An 8,181-nucleotide genomic window follows, 5' to 3' on the forward strand; every position below is an offset into this window, starting at 1 on the left:
CAGGGTCTTTGATGGCAAGGGGGGGTCACCCCTCTTTTATCTTGCCACCTTGCTTGGCATTGGGCTTTTCCTCACCTGGAATATACATGGCATACATTTATTCTTAAGCAACCAGCATGATATGCATTTACAAATTGAGGATTGGGCCTTTCATGATATGCATGATCAATAAAGAAAATGGGATGGTGAAAGGGGTCACCTATACAAATCAGTGATTCACTGATTGCATCACTTACCCTTTCTTACAAAATTTGGCTTAATGATCAAGAATTAAGACCAAGCACGGTTATGGGTTAGGAGTTAAATTCTCAGCCAATAGGAAAGAAATTTGAAGTGTGTTCAGTCATGCATGCATTTCAAGAAGTGCATAATGGAAGAAGGCAATCAATAAGTGATCTATAGCTTCAAGCTAAGTAAGAAATCACATAAATCAGGAGTGTACTTAGTCATACATGCATTTCGTGAGTGTATAATGGAAGAAGACAATCAATTGGTAATTCCTAGCTTTAGCCTAAACAAGAATTCGTGTAATTCTTTAATCTCTCCAAGCAATAGGTTGGGCTCGGCAAGTGGTTGGAGAAGAGAGACCAAGAACCATGAGACATACCTTGCTTAAGCTTGGGGAAGAGGTAGTGATTTCCCACTCCAAGAAATTCGTGGTTGTTCTCCTTCTTGCAGCCCGTGGTCGTATGGAGCCTTCAATGTCTTGTGGCTTGCACTTGTTAAAGCTTGTGGTTGCTCCCAAGGCTCCCGGGTCAAGAATTTGAAGGGTCTTCAGTGTACCTTGAGCTCCCTTGAAGGTTTCATGGCTGCCATGGTTGCCATCCCACAATAGGGTTTTGGGAAGTGCCAAGAAGATGAAATTTCAGTCAAGGAGGTCAAGAGTGGGACCAAAAGAGTGCTTGGAGCTGGGGTTTAACGCTGAAGACCATGGCTATGAACTGGGGTGTAGGAAGAGCAGCAGATCAATCCCTTAAAAATACGCTGCATATTACGGAGGCAGCCTTGGGGACTTCAGCAGGGTATGGGGTGGTATTTAGGTACTCCAGGTGAGCCCAAGGTCTCAAGAAAGCGGTTGGAGGTGCCCTGCAAGCCCTGGAAGAAGGGGGAGAGAGATCTTGCAAGATTTTGGACTGGGGCTTCCATGGCAGCTTGAGGGTCTTGAGAGAAAGAAGGGGAAAACTCACTTTTGTAAAAGATAGTCATGGTTAGTCTTTTCCCCAAGTCCAGAGGGGTCTTCTTGGAAGAGGCACCCCTAAAATTGCTTTGTGAAGTAAAAACGAGCTACCATTATTGCCCTTTTGCCTCCAGATGTGGTCAAACCTCCAGTGAGCTCCCCAAGAAAGGCTGCCATAGTCTTCAAGAAGGCTAACAACTTGTATGAGTACTCCATGTGTACTTGTGGGAATTGTGTAACTAGGATTTTCTAATTGTGAAGAACTATAAGGAACCTAAATCTAAGGAAAGAAGAAGGATCAAGGACAAGGCTCTGATACCAATTGTAATGAAGGAGACCTAGCTAGCCTAACTAAGGGAGAGAAGAGAAAGAAAGACTACAGGAGAAGAAGAAGAGGAGAGAGAAAGACAGGAGGGAGAGAGAGAGAGAGAGAGAGAGAGAGAGAGAGAGAGAAAGAGAGAGGAAGAAGGAGAAGCCATGAGAGTTGAAGAGAGGTGGAAGAGAGATTTCTTGATAATTCTGTCATGCTTGAGGAAACCCTCTTACACCTTTTATACCGTTAGTGTGACTTGTATTTTCCCGTATGCCTGGTTCATTACAGGATATATCGCTACTTCAATTGTTATATATACTTCCTAATATGCTATGTCATGCTTTTGAGCCTAGATTTAAGCTCTGTTACATTGTTATTGACTGTGGTTACATGCCTTCGTTACTTCAATGGCTTATGCAATTACGAGCTTGAAGAATCTATTGGGTTTTATGCTCCCAGCTTATGTTTCATGTATCTTAGATACTTGGATATCATTCACATGATGTTTTGAGCCTTGCTTGCTCATTTAGCATTTGACTTTTGCTTCAATGGGAGCTACTTGGCTTTATGTACTAAGCCACATTGGTACTTGGATGTACTATAGAGCATTTGGTTTATACACTTAAGCTTAAGCTTATTACAGTGAGACACTGGGACTCATTGTCACATGTACATGCTCTCTTGATATTTATTGCATGCAGTTACCCTATTGTGGACTAATTTGATCTCTTTTCTTAGACCCAATACTTATATCTATCAAGGTGTTGTCAATGGTATTTATATACTTCTAGGTTATCTATTGAGCTTTTACTTAGTGGGTTATACATCTAGCAATTCTCTTCATTTATCCTTGAGGCCTATCCTATGCATGACATCTATTGCATGTAGGGTTTTTGACACATTGCAATTGTAATAGTCTTCAGTGCCAATTGTTCCTAGCTTCTTTATTCTTGGTTACTCACAGTTGGTTGTTGGCATATTGGTGAAATTTATTACAACAACCTATCATTTCAACTTTATGCATTCTATTTGAGGGCAACCACCTAGATTTCATAGTCTTTTGCTTATAGGTTGTGGACAACTCATTACTTTGGTAGTATCTCTTGTCTCCTACTTGATTTAGCAGTGGTTTTAGGGCTTATTTGCAGGGTATTATAGCAGCCCATCTTTCCCTTCTTTATACTTGCTTGATCTCACTATGCCTAGTGGTTCTCGCGACAATGCTATCTTCAAAATTAAGAAACTAGATGGGACAAATTATAGCTATTGGAAGACCTAGATATGGCAACTTTAGTGTAGAAATTGTAGGTTCAATCACTAAAAGTTAGGGGTACTAAACCCGAAAATATATCGGTTGAGAATTGGGATGAATTGGATGAGCTATGGAAGTCTATAATCATTTTATCACTCTCTAAGTAAGTTCACTACAATGTTATAATAGGAAAGCATACTGCATATAAAGCTTTGGACACATATTGACAATCTTAATTATAAGCAGAGTCCTACATCTCAAATATATTGACAGAAACAATTGATGGACCTTCGCATAAAGAAAGGGACTTCTATATTTGCACACTTGAATGAGTTTCATTCCATCATCAGCCATTTAGCTTTGCAGGAGATTGAGTTCAAGGATACTTTGCATCGTTTATTTTTGTTTGGTACTCTACCTGAGTGGTGGGGCAGTTTTCGTACTACTCTCTATGCTAAGAATGGGCTAAAATTGCAGGATGTTGAGAGTGCTCTCTTGATAAAAGAGGTAAACAGAAAGAATGTGGATGCTTCCCATACATCAAATACATTGACTGTGAGAGGCCAATAGGATGGAAATGGCCACGGTAGAGACTCTAACATGTCTCGGTCTAGGATACATGGATAGTCTCACAGCAGTCTTGTGGTCATAAGTCTAGTCTTACTTGTCATTGTTGTGGAAAAGCACGTCATATTTGGCCACAGTGCCATAAAATGTGCAAAGACAAGCACAAGGAAAAGGGCAAGAGTAAAGTGCAGGACAAGAATGATGATCGAATCATTGTGCCTCGCAGATCTAGTGTCAAGATTGAGGAGATTAATGTAGTGTAACTTGATATATTTGATGATCTTATCTTGGTAGCATCTTCTTTGGATGCTTCACAGTTGGTTGATGCTTTGGCAGGCTATATTGAGTGTTGGTTGATAGATCTAGGGGCTTCCTTTCATGTGACCCCTCATAGAGAGTAGTTTCACTCTTGTCGTGATATGACTAGAGATAGTGGATTTGTCCATTTGGGTAATGACTTGCCATTGGAGATAGTTGATATTGGTGATGTCCTATGTTTTGGTTCAAGTAGCATGTTCATTCTTCATGATGTACATCATTTACAAGCTCTTATGAAGAGCTTTATCTTTGCTAGCACATTGGATGATACAGGTTATGTTTCTCTTTTGGTAATTCCTCATGAAAGATTACCAATGGGAATCTTGTTATTGCACATAGTTCTAAGTTTAGTACTCTCTATGCTTTCCTTGCATCTGGTTCAGTTGACCATATTTTGGTTATGGCTACAATTTCTATTTATCTCTTTAGCATTGTCACCTTGGGTTCATGTCTTTGAAAGGAATGAAAATGTTTACCAATTTACTATATCTTTTGTTCCTAGACTATAAGTATTTCAAGTCTTGTGATCATTGTTTATATGGCTAGTAGACATGTAGTATGCATAAAAAGTTTGGCTTGAAGTACGTGGGTGAGCTTTTGGCTCTTGTTCATTCGAATGTATATGGTCCCATGCCCTATTTGTTTTGCTAGGTGGTGCAAAGTAAATTGTCACATTCATTGATGCTGAAATGCCTAAGATCTGATAATGAGGTGAGTATGTCTCAAAATCTTTTAAACAATTTTGTGATGAGCAAGGTATTAAGTATCAGTTGATCACCCCTTACATCCCTCCCCAGAATGGTATTGTTGCTGAGCACATGAACATGACGATTTAGGAGTCTATAGTATGCTTAGCCAGGCATGCTTACCATAATACTTTTGGATTGAGGTAGTTACTACTACCATACACTTGATTAATCGGTTCCCTTGTATTGTTCTTGATTACTAGGTTGCAAAGAAGGTATGGACTAGGAGACCTCCATCATATACTCATTTGCACATCTTTGGTTGTGAGGCATTTTACCATGTTCCCAAGGACAAGCACAATAAGCTAGATCCTAAGTTTGTGAAATACATATTTCTTGGTTATAGGGATGCAGGTGGGATGGGCTATCATCTATGGAATTTGCAAGCTTGCAAGGTTATATGCAGCCATGATGTTATTTTCTATGAGGAAAATATACATAAGTAGCTTGAGCAGGAAGTTGAGGTACATAGGGCAATCTTTCAGGAGGAGCCTCTTACTCTTGTATAACTAGCTTGACAGCCTATAGAGATTGATGTTCTAGTGGCCCAAGACCGCATGCTGTGTAGGATGAGCCTACTTTGAGATGTTCTACTAGAGCTAGATATTAGCCTTAGTACTTTATGTCCTCTACAGATTATATTACGGTGACAGATGTAGGTGAACCTCTCTCTTATGATGAGTCCATGCATAGAGATGCAGTAGGGGAGTTTTGAGGTCTTGAAAATGCCCTGTAAATGATCTTAGAGAGAGAAAATAAGTTTAAAGATAAAATTATTTTTGAAAATTTTAAAAACTTTTATATTTTGGTAAGTAAATATATCAAAAATCATTGATAAATCATTCTCATGATATTCTCGTAGTCACATCAAACTTAAAAATCTAGGCCGCCATAAAGGTGACAAAGGTTGTCATAATAAAGATCTTACTCATCCTCATTAAAGTGAAAACTAATATTTAATTTAAATTATGTTCGACGTTTGATTACTTCCATCCATTCTTTCTTTCCCCTCCTTACTAGTTTATTCTTCATTTTCCTTCTTATTTCTAATTTACATAGTTTTTCAATCCAATCTTCTAATCACATCCTTAGCTATGGATTAATCATTCAATGATCTTTGTAGCTCTAGTAAAAGACATATTTATCATCTTCATATTGAGTTGGATAGTGAGTATGAACCAATAAGGAAGAGAACAAAATCCATTACTATTATAAAGTCTATGAAACATATACTTAAGTTTGAAGAAAAGAAAAATCTTGATCTTTGGTTAGATGGTAGGCTATATCCCAAAGATCCTGGCAAAAATAGCACTTTGCCTTTCTATAATAGCTCTTCATTGATGAGGTTCATTAGTGATGGTTATAATGGGTTTCTAGGTTATACACTTAACTTGGTTGTTGTGCAGAAAAGAATATCCTCAAATTGGTAAACCATCCTTTATCAAAATATAACAATGAGTTGTTGTAGAAGTTAGAGGGCTATCAACTGAGAATTCATTCATTGGAAAAATCTATCAAACCTTATCAATGAAAGCAAACTATTTTAGGCCTTCAAAATTGGCAAAGGACTCTTAAAAATATTGAGAGTCTCAAACGAGGAGAAGGTGGTTGTAGTAAAAGAATCCAAGCAACAATGTATATTTTTTTCACTTTAAAAATATTAAATGTGGTTTTGTTTATAATTAATTGTATTGATTTGTGATGTTATTTTTGTTTAGATCTCTTCTTCAATCAAATGCAAGTGAAAGAAATTATTTAAAAGAATCTCAGTTTTATTATCATCTTCTTTCTTCAATAGTTTTAAAATATATTTTGGAGAAGAATAAATTTAAAAAGGCAAATAAACAATACTTGGAGTTATTTATGAAGGATCATTCTTTGAATAGTGAGTTAGTGTAGGAAGACATTAGATAGTATTGGTATCAGTCGAGATGCTTATATGCAACTTTTCTAGCTTTTACAATCAAATATGAAGCAAAGACACGTACACAATTGCATACTTCCAAGGCCATATGTGGTTAGGACTATTAGACAGAGAGTAAATAACAAAGTGATGGAGATTTTGGGTGAGCCTTTCCATATCAAGGTAGCTTAAAGGGCATGAAAAAGGAAGTTGTATTAAATAAATTTAACAATATTTTTCTTGACTTGCCTAGCCTATAATGTTTAATGGTGAACATATTCTATGGCTTGTCACTAGAAGAGGCACAAGGAGTGGCTAGATTTGTGGTTAAACTTGATGAAATGCACAAAATTAGAGAGAGTCTATATTACCTTAATGAATAGAGTAGAGCACTTTCATTAGGTCATTGCAAACTCAATGTCATTTAGTGTTCAATTTGAACACAACATTTGATAGCTAGGAGCATTCAAAGTAGATATAGAGGATTTTGATATATTCTATTGGGTTTTTCATCAAACACTAATGTCTTGATATTGTTAAGAGAGAAAAGCAAGAGAAGAGCTATTTGTTGAAGGATTTGGAAACTATAAGATTGAGTGACACATAGTTGGTGACTTAAAGACACCTAAATGTATGTATAGTGTGTCAAAGGGAGCCAACTCTAGATCTCCTTGCCTATATTGCATGTCTCTAGCCATAGAGTTGAACTCAAGAAAGTGGAATAGAGCTCCCTCTAGGCAAGGATCCACAGTTTCACCTAGTCCTAGATATTTCTTTTGTAGTGAATGCCTATATTTGTACACTTTATGCACTTTGCAGGATAATTGAAAAGCTTGTTTATCTTTATATAAGGTTTGCATGGAAGCTAAAGCTATTATCAGCTAGAATAAATGCTATAACAAAGATTGAAAAAGTCTTATTTGTAATTGGTTTGCATGGTGGTAATGCTGTTATTGAACCAAATCTTTGAAAAATCTAAGGATGGCAATTGTGTCCCCACAAAAAGCCATCTATTGGTGGAGTGAAGGCTAGAAGTTTCCTCGGCTTTCATGGGAGACTTGGTAATATAAACTCTAGGAACGATGGCTCAACTATTAGACACAATTTATGGAAGTCCTTACATAATGCAATTAAGGATCATGTTGATAATGGACAAGCTCAGAAAAGTCAATGTTTGGGAAACATTAGACAAAGTATTCTTTTATTGTGATAAAATTGAATGGAATGATGATGATCTCAAAGGCTTCAAAAGCCAATTGAACCTTTTTAAAAAGGTAATGATGGAAGCTTGGGGTGATCAACACTTCATTCACTATATGATAAGAAGTTTGCATATGTATGTCTCTTCATTATCTGACTAATATAAGGTTTTTAATTAACTTTCTTTATTTGTTAACTATTCAGTATATTTTATACAATCATGCTTCATATTTTATTAAGAAATATGGGTCTCTACCTATCTAGTCAACCCAAGGTATGGAAAAATCACATTATTAAGCAAGAACAAAATACTTTAGACACATAAAACATGGAGGTGGAAGATAGAAAGCAAATAGTTTATTAAAGGTCTTCCAATGGTTCTATAGACAAATTTGGCACAAATTCAAGCTCAAAGACACAATCACATCATATAATACATCATCTTTGGCAAGGACTATACAAACTGTCACCCAAAGAAGAAACTAGATATATTTAAACTCTTATGCAAAGCAAAGATTTTTAGAATGGTTACAAACTAGAGAAAAAGATGAAAAAAGATGGGTTTCAAAAAACCCTGGACATCTTTTAGTATGACTCTCTTGTTACAGAAGAGTCTGTAGTTTTAAGTAACTCACTAGGGCCTCTAGAGGAATCTTTTGTTTTATCCCACTCAATAAGATCTCTACATTTCAAGAACTCTTGTCT

The sequence above is a fragment of the Lygodium microphyllum genome, chromosome 7 (assembly GCF_053477565.2).
Source record: "Lygodium microphyllum isolate KBCC chromosome 7, Lygodium_microphyllum_v1.1.10, whole genome shotgun sequence".
In the NCBI taxonomy this organism is placed as follows: domain Eukaryota; kingdom Viridiplantae; phylum Streptophyta; class Polypodiopsida; order Schizaeales; family Lygodiaceae; genus Lygodium; species Lygodium microphyllum.